Source organism: Oncorhynchus masou, chromosome 31 (assembly GCF_036934945.1).
Source record: "Oncorhynchus masou masou isolate Uvic2021 chromosome 31, UVic_Omas_1.1, whole genome shotgun sequence".
Classification (NCBI taxonomy): domain Eukaryota; kingdom Metazoa; phylum Chordata; class Actinopteri; order Salmoniformes; family Salmonidae; genus Oncorhynchus; species Oncorhynchus masou.
In genome coordinates, this window is record NC_088242.1 from 67,162,679 (window position 1) to 67,187,876 (window position 25,198).

A 25,198-nucleotide genomic window follows, 5' to 3' on the forward strand; every position below is an offset into this window, starting at 1 on the left:
GGAGAGGAAGAAATAAGATAGAGACAGAGTATGGAGTGGGAGAAACAAGACAGAGTATGGAGAGGGAGAAATAAGACAGAGACAGTATGGAGAGGGAGAAACAAGACAGAGACAGAGTATGGAGAGGGAGAAATAAGACAGAGACAGAGTATGGAGAGGGAGAAACAAGACAAGACAGAGTATGGAGAGGGAGAAATAAGACAGTATGGAGAGAAATAAGACAGAGACAGAGGGAGAGGGAAATAAGACAGAGACAGAGTATGGAGAGGGAGAAATAAGACAGAGACAGAGTATGGAGAGGGAGAAATAAGACAGAGACAGAGTATGGAGAGGGAGAAACAAGACAGAGTATGGAGAGGGAGAAATAAGACAGAGACAGAGTATGGAGAGGGAGAAATAAGACAGACAGTATGGAGAGGGAGAAATAAGACAGAGACAGTGTATGGAGAGGGAGAAACAAGACAGAGACAGAGTATGGAGAGGAGAAATAAGACAGAGACAGAGTATGGAGAGGAGAAATAAGACAGATGGAGTATGGAGAGGGAGAAATAAGAGACAGTGTATGGAGAGGAAGACAGAGACAGTATGGAGAGGGAGAAACAAGACAGAGACAGAGTATGGAGAGGGAGAAATAAGACAGAGACAGAGTATGGAGAGGGAGAAACAAGACAGAGACAGAGTATGGAGAGGGAGAAACAAGACAGAGACAGAGTATGGAGAGGGAGAAACAAGACAGAGTATGGAGAAGGAGAAAGAAGACAGAGACAGAGTATGGAGAGGGAGAAATAAGACAGAGACAGAGTATGGAGAGGGAGAAATAAGACAGAGACAGTATGGAGAGGGAGAAATAAGACAGAGACAGACAGAGTATGGAGAGGAGAAACAAGACAGAGACAGTGTATGGAGAGGGAGAAATAAGACAGAGACAGAGTATGGAGAGGGAGAAATAAGACAGAGACAGAGTATGGAGAGGAGAAAGAAGACAGATGGAGTATGGAGAAGAAATAAGACAGAGACAGAGTATGGAGAGGGAGAAATAAGACAGAGACAGTGTATGGAGAGGGAGAAATAAGACAGAGTATGGAGAGGGAGAAATAAGACAGAGACAGACTGTATGGAGAGGAGACTGTAAATAAGACAGAGACAGAGTATGGAGAGGGAGAAATTAGACAGATGGAGTATGGAGAGGGAGAAATAAGACAGAGAGAGTATGGAGAGGGAGAAATAAGACAGAGACAGTGTATGGAGAGGGAGAAACAAGACAGAGACAGAGTATGGAGAGGGAGAAACAAGAGACAAGTATGGAGACAGAAATAAGACAAGACAGTATGTAAGACAGAGACAGTATGGAGAGGAGAAACAAGAGAGTATAAGGAGAAATAAGACAGAGACAGTGTATGGAGAGGGAGAAATAAGACAGAGACAGAGTATGGAGAGGAGAAATAAGACAGAGACAGAGTATGGAGAGGAGAAATAAGACAGAGACAGAGTATGGAGATGGGAGAAAATAAGACAGAGACAGTGTATGGAGAGGAGAAACAAGACAGAGACAGAGTATGGAGAGGGAGAAATAAGAAATAGAGGGACAAGACAGAGAGTATGGAGAGGGAGAAATAAGACAGAGACAGTATGGAGAGGGAGAAATAAGACTGTATGGAGAGGGAAAAGACAAACTGTATGGAGAGGAGAAATAAGACAGAGACAGAGTATGGAGAGGGAGACAAGTAAGGAGACAGAGGAGTATGGAGAGGGAGAAATAAGACAGACGGAGATGGAGAGGGAGAAATAAGACAGAGACAGAGAGAAACAAGACAGAGAGTATGGAGAGGAGAAATAAGACAGAGACAGTGTATGGAGAGGAGAGACAGAGTATGGAGAGGGAGAAATAAGACAGAGACAGAGTATGGAGAGGGAGAAATAAGACAGAGACAGAGTATGGAGAGGGAGAAATAAGACAGAGATGGAGTATGGAGAAGGAGAAACAAGACAAGTATGGAGAGGGAGACAGAGATGGAGTATGGAGAGGGATAAATAAGACAGACGGAGTATGGAGAGGAGATATAAGACAGAGACAGAGTATGGAGAGGGAGAAATAAGACAGAGACAGTGTATGGAGAGGGAGAAATAAGACAGAGACAGAGTATGGAGAGGGAGAAATAAGACAGAGACAGAGTATGGAGAGGGAGAAACAAGACAAAGACAAAGTATGGAGAGGAGAAATAAGACAGAGACAATGTATGGAGAAGGAGAAATAAGACAGAGACAGAGTATGGAGAGGAGAAATAAGACAGAGACAGAGTATGGAGAGGGAGAAATAAGACAGAGACAGAGTATGGAGAGGGAGAAACAAGACAGAGTATGGAGAGGGAGAAATAAGACAGAGACATGTATGGAGAGGGAGAAATAAGACAGAGAGGGAGAAATAAGACAGGATGTATGGAGAGGGAGAAATAAGACAGAGACAGTGTATGGAGAGGAGAAATAAGACAGAGACAGTGTATGGAGAGGGAGAAATAAGACAGAGACAGAGTATGGAGAGGGAGAAACAAGACAGAGTAAACAAGACAGAGACAGTATGGAGAGGGAGAAATAAGACAGAGACAGTATGGAGAGGGAGAAATAAGACTGTATGGAGAGGGAGAAATAAGACAGAGACAGTGTATGGAGAGGAGAAATAAGACAGAGACAGAGTATGGGAGGAGAAAATAAGACAGAGACAGTGTATGGAGAGGGAGAAATAAGACAAGACAGAGTATGGAGAGGGAGAAATAAGACAGAGACAGAGTATGGAGAGGGAGAAATAAGACAGAAACAAGACAGAGTATGGAGAGGGAGAAATAAGACAGAGACAGTGTATGGAGAGGGAGAAATAAGACAGAGACAGTATGGAGAGGGATAAATAAGACAGAGACAGTATGGAGAGGGAGAAATAAGACAGATGGAGTATGGAGAGGGATAAATAAGACAGACTGAGTATGTAGAGGGAGAAATAAGACAGAGTATGAGAGGAGAAATAAGACAGAGTATGGAGTGGGAGAAATAAGACAGAGACAGTGTATGGAGAGGAGAAATAAGACAGAGACAGAGTATGGAGAGGGAGAAATAAGACAGAGACAGAGTATGGAGAGTATGGAGAAATAAGACAGAGACAGAGTATGGAGAGGGAGAAATAAGACAGAGACAGAGTATGGAGAGGGAGAAATAAGACAGAGACAGTATGGAGAGGGAGAAATAAGACAGAGACAGAGTATGGAGAGGGAGAAACAAGACAGAGAGTATGGAGAGGGAGAAACAAGACAGAGTATGGAGAGGGATAAGACAGAGTGTATGGAGAGGGAGAAATAAGACAGAGACAGAGTATGGAGAGGGAGAAATAAGACAGTATGGAGAGGGAGATGGAGTATGGAGAGGAGAAACAAGACAAACAAGACAGAGTATGGAGAGGAGAAATAAGACAGAGACAGTATGGAGAGGGAGAAACAAGACAGAGTGAGAGAAACAAGGACAGACAGAGTATGGAGAGGGAGAAATAAGACAGAGACAGTATGGAGAGGGAGAAATAAGACAGAGACAGTATGGAGAGGGAGAAATAAGACAGAGACAGAGTATGGAGAGGGAGAAAAAAGACAGAGACAGAGTATGGAGAGGGAGAAATAAGACAGAGACAGAGTATGGAGAGGAGAAATAAGACAGAGACAGAGTATGGAGAGGGAGAAATAAGACAGAGACAGAGTATGGAGAGAAAAAGACAGAGTATGGAGAGGAGAAATAAGACAGAGACAGTATGGAGAGGGAGAAATAAGACAGAGACAGTGTATGGAGAGGGAGAAATAAGACAGAGACAGAGTATGGAGAGGGAGAAATAAGACAGAGACAGTATGGAGAGGAAGAAAAAAGACAGAGGCAGAGTATGGAGAGGGAGAAACAAGACAGAGACAGAGTATGTAGAGGGAGAAACAAGACAGAGACATGTGTATGGAGAGGGAGAAACAAGACAGAGGCAGTTTGGAGAGTGAGAAATAAGACTGTATGGAGAGGGTGAAATAAAACTGTATGGAGAGGGAGAAACATGACAGAGACAGAGTATGGAGAGGCAGAAATAAGACAGAGACAGAGTATGGAGAGGGAGAAATTAGACAGATGGAGTATGGAGAGGGATAAATAAGACAGACGGAGTATGGAGAGGGAGATATAAGACAGAGACAGTGTATAGAGAGAGAGAAACAAGACAGAGAAAGTGTATGGAGAGGAAGAAATAGGACATAGACAGTGTATGGAGAGGGAGAAACAAGACAGAGTATGGAGCGGGAGAAATAAGACAGAGACAGAGTATGGAGAGGGAGAAACAAGACAGAGTATGGAGAGGGAGAAATAAGACAGAGACCGAGTATGGAGAAGGAGAAACAAGATAGAGTATGAAGAGGGAGAGATAAGACAGATGGAGTATGGAGAGGGATAAATGAGACAGACGGAGTATGGAGAGGGAGATATAAGAAAGAGACAGAGTATGTAGAGGGAGAAATAGGACAAAGACAGTGTATGGAGAGGGAGAAATAAAACAGAGACAGAGTATGGAGAGGGAGAAACAAGACAGAGACAGAGTATGTAGAGGGAGAAACAAGACAAAGACAAAGTATGTAGAGCGAGAAATAAGACAGAGACAATGTATGGAGAGGGAGAAATAAGACAGAGACATTGTATGGAGAGGGAGAAATAAGACAGAGACAGTATGGAGAGGGAGAAACAAGACAGAGTATGGAGAGTGAGAAATAAGACAGAGTATTGAGAAGGAGAAACAAGACAGAGACAGTATGGAGAGGGAGAAATAAGACAGAGACAGTATGGAGAGGGATAAATAAAGACGAGAAATAAGACAATGTATGGAGAGGAGAAATAAGACAGAGACAGTGTATGGAGAGGGAGAAACAAGACAGAGACAGTGTATGGAGAGGGAGAAATAAGACAGAGACAGAGTATGGAGAGGGAGGAGAAATGGAGAAGGAGAAACAAGACAGAGACAGTATGGAGAGGGAGAAATAAGACAGAGACAGTATGGAGAGGGAGAAATAAGACTGTATGGAGAGGGAGAAATAAGACAGAGACAGAGTATGGAGAGGGAGAAATAAGACAGAGACAGAGTATGGAGAGGGAGAAACAAGACAGAGACAGAGTATGGAGAGGGAGAAATAAGACAGAGACAGAGTATGGAGAGGGAGAAATAAGACAGAGACAGTGTATGGAGAGGGAGAAATAAGACAGAGACAGTATGGAGAGGGAGAAATAAGACAGAGACAGTATGGAGAGGGAGAAATAAGACTGTATGTAGAGGGGGAAACAAGACAGAGACAAAGTATGTAGAGCGAGAAATAAGACAGAGACAGTGTATGGAGAGGTAGAAATAAGACAGAGACAGTATGGAGAGGGATAAATAAGACAGAGACAGTATGGGGAGGGAGAAATAAGACAGATGGAGTATGGAGAGGGATAAATAAGACAGAATATGGAGAGGAGAAATAAGACAGAGTATGGAGAGGGAGACAGAGACAGTGTATGGAGAGGGAGAAATAAGACAGAGACAGAGTATGGAGAGGGAGAAATAAGACAGAGACAGAGTATGGAGTATGGGAGAAATAAAGAGACAGAGTATGGAGAGGAGAAAAAAGACAGAGACAGAGTATGGAGAGGAGAAAGTATGGAGAGGGAGACAGAGACAGAGTATGGAGAGGGAGAAATAAGACAGAGACAGAGTATGGAGAGGGAGAAATAAGACAGAGACAGTATGGAGAGGGAGAAATAAGACAGAGACAGAGTATGGAGAGGAGAAATAAGACAGAGACAGAGTATGGAGAGGGAGAAATAAGACAGAGTATGGAGAGGGAGAAATAAGACAGAGACAGAGTATGGAGAGAGGAATAAGACAGAGACAGAGTATGGAGAGGAGAAATAAGACAGAGACAGAGTATGGAGAGGGAGAAATTAGACAGATGGAGTATGGAGAGGGATAAATAAGACAGACGGAGTATGGAGAGGGAGAAATAAGACAGAGACAGTGTATGGAGAGGAGAAATAAGACAGAGACAGTGTATGGAGAGGGAAATAAGACAGAGACAGTGTATGGAGAGGAAGAAAAAGACAGAGAGAGTATGGAGAAGGAGAAACAAGACAGAGTATGGAGAGGGAGAAATAAGACAGAGACCAAGTATGTAGAAGGAGAAATAAGACAGAGTATGGAGAAGGAGAAACATCACAGAGTATGGAGAAAGAGAAATAAGACCGAGACAGTATGGAGAGGGAGAAATAAGACTGTATGGAGAGGGAGAAATAAGACAGAGACAGTATGTAGAGGGAGAAATAAGAATGTATAGAGAGGGAGAAATAAGACAGAGACAGAGTATGGAGAGGAAGAAATAAGACAGAGACAGAGTATTCAGTGGGAGAAACAAGACAGAGACAGAGTATGTAGAGGGAGAAATAAGACAGAGACAGTGTATGGAGAGGGAGAAATAAGACAGAGTATGGAGAGGGAGAAATAAGACAGAGACAGAGTATGGAGAGGAGAAACAAGACAGAGACAGAGTATGGAGAGGGAGAAACAAGACAGAGACAAAGTATGAGAGGGAGAAATAAGACAGAGACAATGTATGGAGAGGGAGAAATAAGACAGAGACAGTGTATGGAGAGGGAGAAACAAGACTGTATGGAGAGGGAGAAATAAGACAGAGACAGAGTATGGAGAGGGAGAAACAAGACAGAGTATGGAGAAGGAGAAACAAGACAGAGACAGTATGGAGAGGGAGAAATAAGACAGAGACAGTATGGAGAGGGAGACAGACTGTATGGAGAGGGAGAAATAAGACAGAGACAGAGTATGGAGAGGAAGAAATAAGACAGAGACAGAGTATGGAGAGGGAGAAATAAGACAGAGAGTATGGAAGAGAAACAAGACAGAGTATGGAGAGGGAGAAATAAGACAGAGACAGAGTATGGAGAGGGAGAAATAAGACAGAGACAGTGTATGGAGAGGGAGAAATAAGACAGAGACAGTGTATGGAGAGGGAGAAATAAGACAGAGACAGTGTATGGAGATGGAGAGGGAGAAATAAGACAGAGACAGAGTATGGAGAGGGAGAAACAAGACAGAGACAGTGTATGGAGAGGAGAAATAAGACAGAGACAGAGTATGGAGAGGAGAAACAAGACAGAGATGGAGTATGAAACAAGAGAGTATGGAGAGGGAGAAATAAGACAGAGACAGAGTATGGAGAGGGAGAAATAAGACAGAGACAGAGTATGGAGAGGAAGAAATAAGACAGAGACAGAGTATGGAGAGGGAGAAATAAGACAGAGAGTGTATGGAGAGGGAGAAATAAGACAGAGACAGTATGGAGAGGGAGAAATAAACAAGACAGTGTATGGAGAGACAGACTGTATGGAGAGGGAGAAATAAGACAGAGACAGAGTATGGAGATGGAGAGAGAGGGATAAATAAGACAGAGAGTATGGAGAGGGAGAAATAAGACAGAGACTGTATGGAGAGGGAGAAACAAATAAGACAGAGAGTATGGAGAGGGAGAAATAAGACAGAGACAGAGTATGGAGAGGGAGAAATAAGACAGAGACAGAGTATGGAGAGGGAGAAACAAGACAGAGACAGTGTATGGAGAAGGAGAAGACAAGACAGAGTATGGAGAGGAGAAATAAGACAGAGACAGAGTATGGAGAGGGAGAAATAAGACAGAGATGGAGTATGGAGAGGGAGAAATAAGACAGAGACAGAGTATGGAGAGGGAGAAATAAGACAGAGACAGATTATGGAGAGGGAGAAATAAGACAGAGACAGAGTATGGAGAGGGAGAAATAAGACAGAGACAGAGTATGGAGAGGGAGAAATAAGACAGAGTATGTATGGAGACAGGAGAAATAAGACAGAGACAGTATGGAGAGGGAGAAATAAGACAGAGAGTATGGAGAGGAGAAATAAGATAAGACTGTATGGAGAGGGAGAAATAAGACAGAGACAGAGTATGGAGAAACAAGACAGAGAAGTATAAGACAGAGACAGAGTATGGAGAGGGAGAAATAAGACAGAGTATGGAGAGGGAGAAATAAGACAGAGACAGAGTATGGAGAGGAGAAATAAGACAGAGACAGAGTATGGAGAGGGAGAAATAAGACAGAGACAGGTATGGAGAGGGAGAAATAAGACAGAGTATGGAGAGAGACAGTATGGAGAGGGTAGGGAGAAATAAGACAGAGTATGGAGAGGGAGAAATAAGACAGAGACAGTATGGAGAGGGAGAAACAAGACAGAGACAGTATGGAGAGGGAGAAATAAGACTGTATTGAGAGGGAGAAATAAGACAGAGACAGAGTATGGAGAGGGAGAAATAAGACAGAGACAGAGTATGGAGAGGGAGAAATAAGACAGAGACAGAGTATGGAGAGGAAGAAATAAGACAGAGACAGAGTATGGAGAGGAGAAACAAGACAGAGACAGTATGGAGAGGGAGAAACAAGACAGTATGGAGAGGGAGAAATAAGACAGAGACAGTATGGAGAGGGAGAAATAAGACAGAGACAGAGTATGGAGAGGGAGAAATAAGACAGAGACAGAGTATGGAGAGGGAGAAACAAGACAGAGTATGGAGAGGGAGAAACAAGACAGAGTATGGAGAGGGAGAAATAAGACAGAGACAGTATGGAGAGGAGAAATAAGACTGTATGGAGAGGGAGAAATAAAACTGTATGGAGAGGGAGAAACAAGACAGAGACAGAGTATGGAGAGGCAGAAATAAGACAGAGACAGAGTATGGAGAGGGAGAAATTAGACAGATGGAGTATGGAGAGGGATAAATAAGACAGACAGTGTATGGAGAGGAAGAAATAGCATAGAGACAGTGTATGGAGAGGGAGAAATAAGACAGAGACAGTGTATGGAGAGGAAGAAATAGCATAGAGACAGTGTATGGAGAGGAAGAAATAAGACAGAGACAGTATGGAGAGGGAGAAATAAGATTGTATGGAGAGGGAGAAATAAGACAGAGACGGTATGGAGAGGGAGAAACAAGACAGAGACAGAGTATGGAGAGGGAGAAATAAGACAGAGAGTATGGAGAAGGGAGAAATAAGACAAGACAGTAGAGAGGGAGTATGGAGAGAGTATGGAGAGAAATAAGACAGAGACAGTATGGAGAGGGGAGACAGAGACAGAGTATGGAGAGGGAGAAACACAGAGACAGAGTATGGAGAGGAGAAATAAGACAGAGACAGTATGGAGAGGGAGAAATAAGACAGAGACAGTATGGAGAGGGAGAAATAAGATTGTATGGAGAGGGAGAAATAAGACAGGGAGATAAGAGTATGGAGAGGGAGAAATAAGACAGAGACAGAGTATGGAGAGGGAGAAATAAGACAGAGACAGAGTATGGAGAGGGAGAAACAAGACAGAGAGGGATAAATAAGACAGACAGAGTATGGAGAGAGAAATAAGACAGAGACAGTGTATGGAGAGGGAGAAATAAGACAGAGACAGAGTATGGAGAGGGAGAAACAAGACAGAGACAGTGTATGGAGAGGGAGAAATAAGACAGAGACAGTATGGAGAGGGAGAAATAAGACAGAGACAGTATGGAGAGGAGAAACAGTATGGAGAGGGAGAAATAAGACAGAGTATGGAGAAGGAGAAACAAGACAGTATGGAGAGGGAGAAATAAGACAGAGAAATGTATGGAGAGGGAGAAATAAGACAGAGACAGAGTATGGAGAGGGAGAAATAAGACAGAGACAGTGTATGGAGAGGGAGAAATAAGACAGAGACAGTGTATGGAGAGGGAGAAACAAGACAGAGAGGGAGAAATTAGACAGATGTATGGAGAGGGAGAAATAAGACAGACAGAGTATGGAGAGGGAGAAATAAGACAGAGACAGTGTATGGAGAGGGAGAAATAAGACAGAGACAGTGTATGGAGAGGAAATAAGACAGAGAAATAAGACAGAAATAAGAGACAGTATGGAGAGGGAGAAACAAGACAGGGAGACAGTGTATGGAGAGGGAGAAACAAGACAGAGACAGTGTATGGAGAGGACAGAATGGATAGGGAGAACAGAGACGAGTATGGAGAGGGAGAAACAAGACAGAGTATGGAGAGGAGAAACAAGACAGAGACAGAGTATGGAGAGGGAGAAATAAGACAGAGACAGTATGGAGAGGGAGAAAAAGACAGAGACAGAGTATGGAGAGGGAGAAACAAGACAGAGACACAGTATGGAGAGGGAGAAATAAGACAGAGACAGAGTATGGAGAGGGGAGAAATAAGACAGAGACAGAGTATGGAGAGGAGAAATAAGACAGAGACAGTATGGAGAGGGAGAAATAAGACAGAAACAGTATGGAGAGGGAGAAATAAGACAGAGACAGAGTATGGAGAGGGAGAAATAAGACAGAGACAGAGTATGGAGAGGGAGAAATAAGACAGAGACAGTATGGAGAGGGAGAAATAAGACAGAGACAGTATGGAGAGGGAGAAATAAGACAGAGACAGTGTATGGAGAGGGAGAAACAAGACAGAGTATGGAGAAATAAGACAGAGAGACTGTATGGAGAGGAGAAACAGAGACAGAGTATGGAGAGGGAGAAATAAGACAGAGACAGAGTATGGAGAGGGAGAAACAAGACAGAGACAGAGTATGGAGAGGGAGAAATAAGACAGAGACAGAGTATGGAGAGGGAGAAATAAGACAGAGACAGAGTATGGAGAGGGAGAAACAAGACAGAGACAGAGTATGAGAGGGAGAAACAAGACAGAGAGTATGGAGAAGGAGAAAGAGAGAGGAGAAATAAGACAGAGACAGAGTATGGAGAGGGAGAAATAAGACAAGACAGTATGGAGAGGGAGAAATAAGACAGAGACAGAGTATGGAGAGGGAGAAACAAGACAGAGACAGAGTATGGAGAGGGAGAAATAAGACAGAGACAGTATGGAGAGGGAGAAATAAGACAGAGACAGTATGGATAGGGAGAAATGGAGAGGGAGAAATAAGACAGAGACAGAGTATGGAGAGGGAGAAATAAGACAGAGACAGAGTATGGAGAGGAGAAACAAGACAGAGTATGGAGAGGGAGAAATAAGACAGAGACAGTATGGAGAGGGAGAAACAAGACAGAGACAGAGTATGGAGAGGGAGAAATAAGACAGAGACAGTATGGAGAGGGAGAAATAAGACAGAGTATGGAGAGGGAGAAATAAGAGTATGGAGAGGAGAAATAAGACAGAGACAGAGTATGGAGAGGGAGAAACAAGACAGAGACAGAGTATGGAGAGGGAGAAACAAGACAGAGACAGAGTATGGAGAGGGAGAAATAAGACAGAGTATGAAGAGGGAGAAATAAGACAGAAACAGTATGGAGAGGGAGAAATAAGACAGAGACAGTGTATGGAGAGAGGAGAAATAAGACAGAGACAGAGTATGGAGAGGGAGAAATAAGACAGAAACAGTATGGAGAGGGAGAAATAAGACAGAGACAGTGTATGGAGAGGGAGAAACAAGACAGAGTATGAAGAGGGAGAAATAAGACAGAGTATGGAGAGGAGAAATAAGGGAGAGAAGTAAGACAGAAATAAGATTGTATGGAGAGGGAGAAATAAGACAGAGACAGTATGGAGAGGGAGAAACAAGACAGAGACAGAGTATGACAGAGTTTTGAGAAGGAGAAATAAGACAGAGACAGTATGGAGAGGGAGAAATAAAGACAGAGACAGAGTATGGAGAAACAAGACAGAGACAGAGTATGGAGAGGGAGAAAAAGACAGAGACAGAGTATGGAGAGGGAGAAATAAGACAGAGACAGAGTATGGAGAAGGAGAAACAAGACAAGATGGAGAGAGTATGGAGAGGAGAGAAATAAGATAAGACAGAGTATGGAGAGGGAGAAATAAGACAGAGACAGAGTATGAGGCAGAAATAAGACAGAGACAGAGTATGGAGAGGGAGAAATAAGACAGATGGAGTATGGAGAGGGATAAATAAGACAGAGACAGAGTATGGAGAGGAAGAAATAAGACAGAGACAGTGTATGGAGAGGGAGAAATAAGACAGAGTATGGAGAGGGAGAAATAAGACAGAGTATGGAGAGGAAGAAATAAGACAGAGACAGAGTATGGAGAGGGAGAAATAAGACAGAGACAGTGTATGGAGAGGGAGAAACAAGACAGAGAGTGTATGGAGAGAGAAATAAGAAATGGAGAGGAAGACAGAGACAGAGTATGGAGAGGGAGAAACAAGACAGAGACAGTATGTATGGAGAGGAGAAACAAGACAGAGTATGGAGAGGAGAAATAAGACAGAGACAGAGTATGGAGAGGGAGAAATAAGACAGAGACAGTGTATGGAGAGGGAGAAATAAGACAGAGACATAGTATGGAGAGGGAGAAATAAGACAGAGACAGTGTATGGAGAGGGAGAAATAAGACAGAGATAAGACAGAGACAGTATGGAGAGGGAGAAATAAGAGGGAGAGACAGAGTATGGAGAGGGAGAAACAAGACAGAGACAGAGTATGGAGAGGAGAAATAAGACAGAGACAGAGTATGGAGAGGGAGAAATAAGAGTATGGAGAGGGAGAAATAAGACAGAGACAGAGTATGGAGAGGGAGAAATAAGACAGAGACAGTGTATGGAGAGGGAGAAATAAGACAGAGACAGAGTATGGAGTGGGAGAAAAAAGACAGAGACCTGTGTATGGAGAGGGAGAAACAAGACAGAGTATGGAAAGGGAGAAATAAGACAGAGACAGTATGGAGAGGGAGAAACAAGACAGAGACAGAGTATGTAGAAGGAGAAAAAAGACAGAGTATGGAGAGGGAGAAAGAAGACAGAGACAGAGTATGGAGAGGGAGATATAAGACAGAGACAGAGTATGGAGAGGGAGAAATAAGACAGAGACAGTATGGAGAGGGAGAAATAAGACAGAGACAGTATGGAGAGGGAGAAACAAGACAGAGTATGGAGAGGGAGAAATAAGACAGAGACAGTATGGAGAGGGAGAAATAAGACTGTATTGAGAGGGAGAAATAAGACAGAGACAGAGTATGGAGAGGGAGAAATAAGACAGAGACAGAGTATGGAGAGGAAGAAATAAGACAGAGAGTGAGAAATAAGACTGTATGGAGAGGGAGAAATAAGACAGAGACAGAGTATGGAGAGGAGAAGACAGAGTAAGACAGAGACAGAGTATGATGGGAGAAATAAGACAGAGATATGGAGAGGGAGAAATAAGACAGATGGAGTATGGAGAGGAAGAAATAAGACAGAGACAGAGAAATAACAGAGTATGGAGAGGGAGAAATAAGACAGAGACAGTATGGAGAGGGAGAAATAAGACAGAGACAGTGTATGGAGAGGGAGAAACAAGACAGAGTATGTAGAGGGAGAAATAAGGAGTATGAAGAGGGAGAAATAAGACAGAGACAGTATGGAGAGGGAGAAATAAGACAGAGACAGTATGGAGAGGAGAAACAAGAAGTATGGAGAGGAGAAATAAGACAGAGACAGAGTATGGAGAGGGAGAAATAAGACAGAGACAGTATGGAGAGGGAGAAATAAGACAGAGACAGAGTATGGAGAGGAGAAATAAGACAGAGTATGGAGAGGGAGAAATATGTATGGAGAGGGAGAAACTGTATGGAGAAGAAACAAGACAGAGACAGAGTATGGAGAGGGAGAAATAAGACAGAGACAGAGTATGGAGAGGGAGAAATAAGACAGAGACAGAGTATGGAGATGGGAGAAATAAAAGACAGAGACAGTGTATGGAGAGGAAGAAATAAGACAGAGACAGAGTATGGAGAGGAGAAATAAGACAGAGACAGAGTATGGAGAGGGAGAAACAAGACAGAGTATGGAAAGGAGAAATAAGACAGACAGTATGGAGAGGAGAAATAAGACAGAGACAGAGTATGGAGAAGGAGAGACAGAGTATGGAGAGGGAGAAATAAGACAGAGACAGAGTATGGAGAAACAAGACAGAGACAGAGTATGGAAGGGAGAAACAGACTAAGACAGAGTATGGAGAGGGAGAAATAAGACAGAGACAGTATGGAGAGGGAGAAATAAGACAGAGACAGTGTATGGAGAGGAGAGACAAATGGAGAGGGAGAAACAAGACAGAGTATGGAGAGAAATAAGACAGAGACAGTATGGAAGGGAAATAAGATTGTATGGAGAGGGAGAAATAAAACTGTATGGAGAGGGAGAAACAAGACAGAGACAGAGTATGGAGAGGGAGAAATAAGACAGAGACAGAGTATGGAGAGGGAGAAATAAGACAGACAGTGTATGGAGAGGGAGAAACAAGACAGAGTATGGAGAGGGAGAAATAAGACAGAGACAGTATGGAGAGGGAGAAATAAGACAGAGACAGTATGGAGAAGGAGAAATAAGACAGAGTATGGAGAGGGAGAAATAAGATAGAGACAGAGTATGGAGAGGGAGAAATAAGACAGAGACAGAGTATGGAGAGGGAGAAACAAGACAGAGACAGAGTATGGAGAGGGAAATAAGAAATAAGAGGGAGAAATAAGACAGAGAGTATGGAGAGGGAGACAGAGATATAAGAAAGAGACAGAGTATGGAGAGGGAGAAACAAGACAGAGACAGTATGGAGAGGGAGAAATAAGACAGGGAGACAAAGTATGGAGAGGGAGAAACAAGACAGAGACAGAGTATGGAGAGGGAGAAATAAGACAGAGACAGAGTATGGAGAGGGAGAAATAAGACAGAGTATGAGTATGGAGAGGGAGAAACAAGACAGAGACAGAGTATGGAGAGGAGAAATAAGACAGAGACCGAGTATGGAGAAGGGAGAAATAAGACAGAGACAGAGTATGGAGAGGGAGAAATAAGACAGAGACAGAGTATGGAGAGGGAGAAACAAGACAGAGACAGAGTATGGAGATGGGAGAAATAAGACAGAGACAGAGTATGGAGAGGGAGAAATAAGACAGAGACAGTGTATGGAGAGGGAGAAATAAGACAGAGTATGGAGAGGGAGAAATAAGACAGAGACAGAGTATGGAGAGAGGAGAAATAAGACAGAGACAGAGTATGGAGAGGGAGAAATAAGACAGAGACAGAGTATGGAGAGGGAGAAATAAGACAGAGACAGAGTATGGAGAGGGAGAAATAAGACAGACAGAGTATGGAGAGGGAGAAATAAGACAGAGACAGTGTATGGAGAGGGAGAAACAAGACAGAGACAGTGTATGGAGAGGGAGAAATAAGACAGAGACAGAGTATGGAGAGGGAGAAATAAGACAGAGACAGGGTGAAATAAGAAGACAGAGACAGTATGGAGAGGGAGAAACAAGACAGAGAGTATGGAGAGGGAGAAACAAGACAGAGGAGAGTATGGAGAGGGAGAAATAAGACAGAGACAGAGTATGGAGAGGGAGAAATAAGACAGAGACAGTATGGAGAGGGAGAAACAAGACAGAGACAGAGTATGGAGAGGGAGAAATAAGACAGAGACAGAGTATGGAGAGGGAGAAAAAAGACAGAGACTGTGTATGGAGTATGGAGAAACAAGACAGGAGAAATAAGACAGAGACAGAGTATGGAGAGGGAGAAATAAGACAGAGACAGAGTATGGAGAGGGAGAAATAAGACAGAGACAGTATGGAGAGGGAGAGAAATAAGACAGAGACAGTATGGAGAGGGAGAAACAAGACAGAGACAGTATGGAGAGGGAGAAATAAGACAGAGACAGAGTATGGAGAGGGAGAAACAAGACAGAGACAGAGTATGGAGAGGGAGAAATAAGACAGAGACAGAGTATGGAGAGGGAGAAACAAGAAGGAGACAGAGTATGTCGTGGGAGAAACAAGACAGAGTATGGAGAAGGAGAAAGAAGACAGAGACAGAGTATGGAGAGGGAGAAATAAGACAGAGACAGAGTATGGAGAGGGAGAAATAAGACAGAGAGTATGGAGAGGGAGAAATGAGAGTGGGAGAAATAAGACAGAGACAGAGTATGGAGAGGGAGAAACAAGACAGAGACAGAGTATGGAGAGGGAGAAATAAGACAGAGAGAGTATGGAGAGGGAGAAACAGAGACAGTGTATGGAGAGGGAGAAATAAGACAGAGACAGTATGGAGAGGGAGAAATGACAGTAGAGAGGAGAAATAAGACAGAGACAGAGTATGGAGAGGGAGAAATAAGACAGAGACAGAGTATGGAGAGGGAGAAACAAGACAGAGAGAGAGAGGAGAAATAAGACAGAGTATGGAGAGGGAGAAATAAGACAGAGACAGAGTATGGAGAGGGAGAAACAAGACAGAGACAGAGTATGGAGAGGGAGAAATAAGACAGAGACAGAGTATGGAGAGGAGAAATAAGACAGAGACAGAGTATGGAGAGGGAGAAAAAAGACCTAGACAGTGTATGGAGAGGAAGAAAAAAGACAGAGGCAGAGTATGGAGAGGGAGAAACAAGACAGAGACAGAGTATGTAGAGGGAGAAACAAGACAGAGACAGAGTATGGAGAGGGGAAATAAATAAGACAGACAAGACAGAGTATGGAGAGGGAGAAATAAGACAGAGACAGTGTATGGAGAGGGAGAAATAAGACAGAGACAGAGTATGGAGAGGGAGAAATAAGACAGAGACAGAGTATGGAGAGGGAGAAATAAGACAGAGACAGTATGGAGAGGAGAAATAAGACAGAGAGTATGGAGAGGGAGAAATAAGACAGAGACAGAGTATGGAGAGGGAGAAATGGAGAGGAGAAATAAGACAGAGACAGTATGGAGAGGGAGAAATAAGACAGAGACAGAGACAGAGTATGGAGAGGAGAAACAAGACAGAGGAGTATGGAGAGGGAGAAATAAGACAGAGAGTATGAGAGGGAGAAAGAAGACATAAGACAGAGTATGGAGAGGGAGAAATAAGACAGAGAAATGGAGAGGGAGAAACAGAGACAGTGTATGGAGAGGAGAAATAAGACAGAGATAGTATGGAGAGGGAGAAATAAGACAGAGACAGAGTATGGAGAGGAGAAACAAGACAGAGTATGGAGAGGAGAAATAAGACAGAGACAGAGTATGGAGAGGGAGAAATAAGACAGAGACAGAGTATGGAGAGGGGAGAAATAAGACAGAAATAAGACAGAGACAGAGTATGTATGGAGAGGGGAGAAATAAGACAGAGACAGAGTATGGAGAGGGAGAAACAAGACAGAGACAGAGTATGGAGAGGGAGAAATAAGACAGAGACAGAGTATGGAGAGGGAGAAATAAGACAGAGTATGTAGAAGGAGAAACAAGACAGAGACAGTATGGAGAGGAGAAATAAGACAGAGACAGTGTATGGAGAGGGAGAAACAAGACAGAGTATGGAGAGGGAGAAATAAGACAGAGACAGAGTATGGAGAGGGAGAAATAAGACAGAGACAGAGTATGGAGAGGGAGAAATAAGACAGAGACAGAGTATGGAGAGGGAGAAATAAGACAGAGACAGAGTATGGAGAGGGAGAAATAAGACAGACAGTATGGAGAGGGAGAAATAAGACAGAGACAGTGTATGGAGGGAGAAATAAGACAGAGACAGTGTATGGAGAGGGAGAAATAAGACAGAGACAGAGTATGGAGAGGGAGAAATAAGACAGAGACAGTATGGAGAGGGAGAAATAAGACAGAGAGTATGGAGAGGGAGATACAAGACAGAGACAGAGTATGGAGAGGGAGAAATAAGACAGAGACAGAGTATGGAGAGGGAGAAATAAGACAGAGATGGAGTATGGAGAGGGAGAAATAAGACAGAGACAGTGTATGGAGAGGAGAAATAAGACAGAGACAGAGTATGGAGAGAGAAACAAGACAGAGAAGTATGGAGAGGGAGAAACAAGACAGACAGTGTATGGAGAGGGAGAAATAAGACAGAGACAGTGTATGGAGAGGGAGAAACAAGACAGACAGTATGGAGAGTGAGAAATAAGATGTATGGAGGGAGAAATAAGACAGAGACAGTATGGAGAGGCAGAAATAAGACAGAGACAGAGTATGGAGAGGGAGAAATAGACAGATGGAGATGGAGAGGGTAAATGGAGTATGGGAAGGAAATAAGACAGAGACAGTGTATGGAGAAGGAGAAAGAAGACAGAGACCGAGTATGGAGAGGGAGAAATAAGACAGAGTATGGAGAGGGAGAAACAAGACAGAGACAGAGTATGGAGAGGGAGAAACAAGACAGAGACAGAGTATGGAGAGGGAGAAATAAGACAGAGACAGAGTATGGAGAGGGAGAAATAAGACAGAGACAGAGTATGGAGAGGGAGAAATAAGACAGAGACAGAGTATGGAGAGGGAGAAATAAGACAGAGAGAGTATGGAGAGTATGGAGAAATAAGACAGAGACAGAGTATGGAGAGGAGAAATAAGACAGAGACAGTATGGAGAGGGAGAAATAAGACAGAGACAGTGTATGGAGAGGAGAAATAAGACAGAGACAGTGTATGGAGAGGGAGAAATAAGACAGAGACAGTGTATGGAGAGGGAGAAATAAGACAGAGACAGATGGAGTATGGAGAGGGAGAAACAAGACAGAGACAGAGTATGAGAGGGAGAAATAAGACAGAGACAGAGTATGGAGAGGGAGAAATAAGACAGAGACAGAGTATGGAGAGGGAGAAATAAGACAGAGTATGAGAGAGGAGTATGGAGAGGGAGATATAAGACAGAGACAGAGTATGGAGGGAGAGGACAAAGACAGTGTATGGAGAGGGAGAAATAAGACAGAGACAGAGTATGGAGAGGGAGAAACAAGACAGAGACAAAGTATGGAGAGGGAGAAACAAGACAGAGTATGGAGAGGGAGAAATAAGACAGAGACAGAGTATGGAGAGGGAGAAACAAGACAGAGTATGGAGAAGGAGAAACAAGACAGAGACAGTATGGAGAGGGAGAAATAAGACTGTATTGAGAGGGAGAAATAAGACAGAGACAGAGTATGGAGAGGGAGAAATAAGACAGAGACAGAGTATGGAGAGGGAAACAAGAAAGTATGGAGAGGGAGAAATAAGACAGAGTATGGAGAGGGAGAAACAAGACAGATGGAGAGAGTATGGAGAGGGAGAAATAAGACAGAGACAGAGTATGGAGAGGAGAAACAAGACAGAGTATGGAGAGGGAGAAATATGGAGAGGGAGACAGAGACAGAGTATGGAGAGGGAGAAATAAGACAGAGACAGAGTATGGAGAGGGAGAAATAAGACAGAGACAGAGTATGGAGAGGGAGAAATAAGACAGAGAGTATGGAGATAAATGAGACAGACGAAGTATGGAGAGGGAGGAGACAGAGTATGTAGAAGAAATAAGACAGAGACAGTGTATGGAGAGGGAGAAATAAGACAGAGACAGAGTATGGAGAGGGAGAAATAAGACAGAGACAGAGTATGGAGAGGGAAATAAGAAATGGAGAAATAAGACAGAGTATGGAGAGGGAGAAACAAGACAGAGAGTATGGAGAGGGAGAAACAAGACAGAGATGGAGAGGGAGTATGGAGAGAAATAAGGGAGAAATAAGACAGAGACAGAGTATGTAGAGGGAGAATGGAGTATGGAAGATAAGACAGACTGAGTATGTAGAGGGAGAAATAAGACAGAGACAGAGCGAGAAATAAGACAGAGTATGGAGTGGGAGAAATAAGACAGAGACAGTGTATGGAGAGGGAGAAACAAGACAGAGACAGTGTATGGAGAGGGAGAAATAAGACAGAGACAGTATGGAGAGGGAGAAAAAAGACAGAGAGTGTATGGAGAGGAAGAAATAAGATAGAGACAGAGTATGGAGTGGTAGAAAAAAGACAGAGACAGAGTATGGAGAGGAAGAAATAAGACAGAGACAGAGTATGGAGTGGGAGAAATAAGACAGAGACAGAGTATGGAGAGGGAGAAATAAGACAGAGACAGAGTATGGAGAGGGAGAAACAAGACAGAGACAGAGTATGGAGAGGGAGAAATAAGACAGAGACAGAGTATGGAGAGGGAGAAACAAGACAGAGTATGGAGAGGGAGAAACAAGACAGAGTATGGAGAAGGAGAAACAAGACAGAGTATGGAGAGGAGAAACAAGACAGAGACAGTATGGAGAGTGAGAAATAAGACTGTATGGAGAGGGAGAAACAAGACAGAGACAGAGTATGGAGATGCAGAAATAAGACAGAGACAGAGTATGGAGAGGGAGAAATTAGACAGATGGAGTATGGAGAGGGATAAATAAGACAGACGGAGTATGGAGAGGGAGAAATAAGACAGAGACAGTGTATGGAGAGAGAGAAATAAGACAGAGACAGTGTATGGAGAGGAAGAAATAGGACAGAGACAGTGTATGGAGAGGAAGAAGTAAGACAGAGACCGAATATGGAGAGGGAGAAACAAGACAGAGTATGGAGAGGGAGAAATAAGACAGAGACCGAGTATGGAGAAGGAGAAACAAGACAGAGTATGGAGAGGGAGAAATAAGACAAGACAGAGTATGGAGAAGGAGAAACATCACAGAGTATGGAGAGGGATAAATAAGACAGAGACAGTATGGAGAGGGAGAAATAAGACAGACGGAGTATGGAGAGGGAGAAATAAGACAGAGACAGAGTATGTAGAGGGAGAAATAAGAATGTATGGAGAGGGAGAAATAAGACAGAGACAGAGTATGGAGAGGGAGAAATAAGACAGAGACAGAGTATCAGTGGGAGAAACAAAACAAGACAGAGACAGAGTATGTAGGAGGGAGAAATAAGACAGAGACAGTGTATGGAGAGGGAGAAATAAGACAGAGTCAGAGTATGGAGAGGGAGAAACAAGACAGAGTATGGAGAAGGAGAAATAAGACAGAGACAGTATATGGAGATGGAGAGGGAGAAACAAGACAGAGACAGAGTATGTAGAGGAGAAATAAGACAGAGACAGAGTATGGAGGGGTGAGAAAAAAGACAGAGACAGTGTGGAGAGGAAGAAATAAGAAACAGAAGACAGAGACAGATGTATGGAGAGGGAGATATAAGGAGAAATAAGACAGAGACAGTGTATGGAGAGGGAGAAATAAGACAGAGACAGAGTATGGAGAGGGAGAAACAAGACAGAGACAGAGTATGGAGGGAGAAACAAGACAGAGGTATGAGAGGAGAAATAAGACAGAGACAGTATGGAGAGGGAGAAACAAGACAGAGACAGTATGGAGAGGGAGAAATAAGACAGAGACAGTATGGAGAGGGAGAAATAAGACTGTATGGAGAGGGAGAAATAAGACAGAGACAGAGTATGGGGAGGGAGAAATAAGACAGAGGAGTATGGAAGGGAGAAATAAGACAGACTGAGTATGTAGAGGAGAAATAAGACAGAGAGAGCGAGAAATAAGACAGAGTATGGAGTGGGAGAAATAAGACAGAGACAGTGTATGGAGAGGGAGAAACAAGACAGAGACAGTGTATGGAGAGGGAGAAATAAGACAGAGACAGTATGGAGAGGGAGAAAAAAGACAGAGAGTGTATGGAGAGGAAGAAATAAGATAGAGACAGAGTATGGAGTGGGAGAAAAAAGACAGAGTATGGAGAGGGAGAAATAAGACAGAGACAGTATGGAGAGGGAGAAACAAGACAGTATGGAGAGGGAGAAACAAGACAGAGACAGAGTATGGAGAGGGAGAAATAAGACAGAGACAGAGTATGGAGAGGGAGAAATAAGACAAGACAGTGTATGGAGAGGAGAAATAAGACAGAGACAGAGTATGGAGAGGGAGAAAAAAGACAGAGTATGGAGAGGGAGAAATAAAGACAGAGACAGTATGGAGAGGGAGAAACAAGACAGAGACAGAGTATGGAGAGGGAGAAATAAGACAGAGACAGAGTATGGAGAGCGAGAAACAAGACAGAGTATGGAGAGGGAGAAACAAGACAGAGTATGGAGAAGGAGAAACAAGACAGAGACAGTATGGAGAGGGAGAAATAAGACAGAGACAGTATGGAGAGGGAGAAATAAGACTGTATGGAGAGGGAGAAATAAGACAGAGACAGAGTATGGAGAGGAAGAAATAAGACAGAGACAGAGTATGGAGAGGTGAGAAAAAAAGACAGAGACAGTGTATGGAGTGGGAGAAAAAAGACAGAGTATGGAGAGGAAGAAACAAGACAGAGACAGAGTATGGAGAGGGAGAAATAAGACAGAGACAGTATGGAGAGGGAGAAACAAGACAGAGACAGAGTATGGAGAGGGAGAAATAAGACAGAGACAGAGTATGGAGAGGGAGAAACAAGACAGAGACAGAGTATGGAGAGGAGAAATAAGACAGAGACAGAGTATGGAGAGGGAGAAATAAGACAGAGACAGTATGGAGAGGGAGAAATAAGACAGAGACAGAAATAAGAGTATGGAGAGGGAGAAATAAGACAGAGACAGAGTATGGAGAGGGAGAAATAAGACAGATAAATAAGACAGACTGAGTATGGAGAGGGAGAAATAAGACAGAGTATGTAGAGCGAGAAATAAGACAGAGTATGGAGAGGGAGAAATAAGACAGAGACAGTGTATGGAGAGGGAGAAACAAGACAGAGACAGTGTATGGAGAGGGAGAAATAAGACAGAGACAGTATGGAGAGGGAGAAAAAAGACAGAGAGTGTATGGAGAGGAAGAAATAAGATAGAGACAGAGTATGGAGTGGTAGAAAAAAGACAGAGACAGAGTATGGAGAGGAAGAAATAAGACAGAGACAGAGTATGGAGAGTATGGAGAAATAAGACAGAGACAGAGTATGGAGAGGGAGAAATAAGACAGAGACAGTATGGAGAGGGAGAAACAAGACAGAGACAGAGTATGGAGAGAAATAAGGAGAAATAAGACAGAGACAGAGTATGGAGAGAGAAGGAGAAACAGAAACAAGACAGAGTATGGAGAAGGGAGAAGTAAGACAGAGTATGGAGAGGGAGAAACAAGACAGAGACGGAGAAACAAGTATGGAGAGGAGAAATAAGACTGTATGGAGAGGGAGAAACAAGACAGAGACAGAGTATGGAGGAGAAATAAGACAGAGACAGAGTATGGAGAGAAATAAGACAGAGGAGAAATTAGACAGATGGAGTATGGAGAGGGATAAATAAGACAGACGGAGTATGGAGAGGGAGAAATAAGACAGAGACAGTGTATGGAGAGAGAGAAATAAGACAGAGACAGTGTATGGAGAGGAAGAAATAGGACAGAGACAGTGTATGGAGAGGAAGAAGTAAGACAGAGACCGAATATGGAGAAGGAGAAACAAGACAGAGTATGGAGAGGGAGAAATAAGACAGAGACCAAGTATGTAGAAGGAGAAACAAGACAGAGTATGGAGAGGGAGAAATAAGACAGAGTATGGAGAAGGAGAAACATCACAGAGTATGGAGAAAGAGAAATAAGACCGAGAAAGTATGGAGAGGGAGAAATAAGACTGTATGGAGAGGGAGAAATAAGACAGAGACAGTATGTAGAGGGAGAAATAAGAATGTATAGAGAGGGAGAAATAAGACAGAGACAGAGTATGGAGAGGAAGAAATAAGACAGAGACAGAGTATTCAGTGGGAGAAACAAGACAGAGACAGAGTATGTAGAGGGAGAAATAAGACAGAGACAGTGTATGGAGAGGGAGAAATAAGACAGAGTCAGAGTATGGAGAGGGAGAAATAAGACAGAGACAGAGTATGGAGAGGGAGAAACAAGACAGAGACAGAGTATGTAGAGGGAGAAACAAGACAAAGACAAAGTATGTAGAGCGAGAAATAAGACAGAGACAATGTATGGAGATAGGAGAAATAAGACAGAGACAGTGTATGGAGAGGGAGAAACAAGACAGAGACAGTGTATGGAGAGGGAGAAATAAGACAGAGACCGAGTATGGAGAGGGAGAAACAAGACAGAGTATGGAGAAGGAGAAACAAGACAGAGACAGTATGGAGAGGGAGAAATAAGACAGAGACAGTATGGAGAGGGAGAAATAAGACTGTATGGAGAGGGAGAAATAAGACAGAGACAGAGTATGGAGAGGAAGAAATAAGACAGAGACAGAGTATGGAGAGGGAGAAAAAAAGACAGAGACAGTGTATGGAGAGGAAGAAATAAGACAGAGACAGAGTATGGTGTGGGAGAAATAAGACAGATGGAGTATGGAGAGGGAGATATAAGAAAGAGACAGAGTATGTAGAGGGAGAAATAGGTACAAAGACAGTGTATGGAGAGGGAGAAATAAGACAGAGACAGAGTATGGAGAGGGAGAAACAAGACAGAGACAGAGTATGTAGAGGGGGAAACAAGACAGAGACAAAGTATGGAGAGGGAGAAATAAGACAGAGACAGTGTATGGAGAGGAAGAAATAAGACAGAGACAGTATGGAGAGGGATAAATAAGACAGAGACAGTATGGAGAGGGAGAGAAATAAGACTGTATGGAGAGGGAGAAATAAGACAGAGACAGAGTATGGGGAGGGAGAAATAAGACAGATGGAGTATGGAGAGGGATAAATAAGACAGACTGAGTATGTAGAGGGAGAAATAAGACAGAGTATGTAGAGCGAGAAATAAGACAGAGTATGGAGTGGGAGAAATAAGACAGAGACAGTGTATGGAGAGGGAGAAACAAGACAGAGACAGTGTATGGAGAGGGAGAAATAAGACAGAGACAGTATGGAGAGGGAGAAAAAAGACAGAGAGTGTATGGAGAGGAAGAAATAAGATAGAGACAGAGTATGGAGTGGTAGAAAAAAGACAGAGACAGAGTATGGAGAGGAAGAAATAAGACAGAGACAGAGTATGGAGAGGGAGAAAAAAGACAGAGTATGGAGAGGGAGAAATAAGACAGAGACAGAGTATGGAGAGGGAGAAATAAGACAGAGACAGAGTATGGAGAGGGAGAAACAAGACAGAGACAGAGTATGAAATAAGAGACAGAGTATGGAGAGGAGAAACAAGACAGAGACAGAGTATGGAGAGGGAGAAACAAGAAGGAGACAGAGTATGTCGTGGGAGAAACAAGACAGAGACAGAGTATGTGGAGCGAGAAATAAGAAAGAGTATGGAGAGGGAGAAATAAGACAGAGACAGAGTATGGAGAGGGAGAAACAAGACAGAGACAGAGTATGGAGAGGGAGAAATAAGACAGAGACCGAGTATGGAGAGGGAGAAACA

General features: G+C 43.1%; 1 protein-coding gene across 1 annotated transcript in view; it reads right to left on the bottom strand.

Annotated features, from left to right (window-relative positions):
* Nucleotides 1-25,198, bottom strand: part of LOC135524311 (transcription factor Maf-like) — a 103,922-nt gene that overhangs the window by 46,094 nt on the left and 32,630 nt on the right. The window lies entirely within an intron of this gene.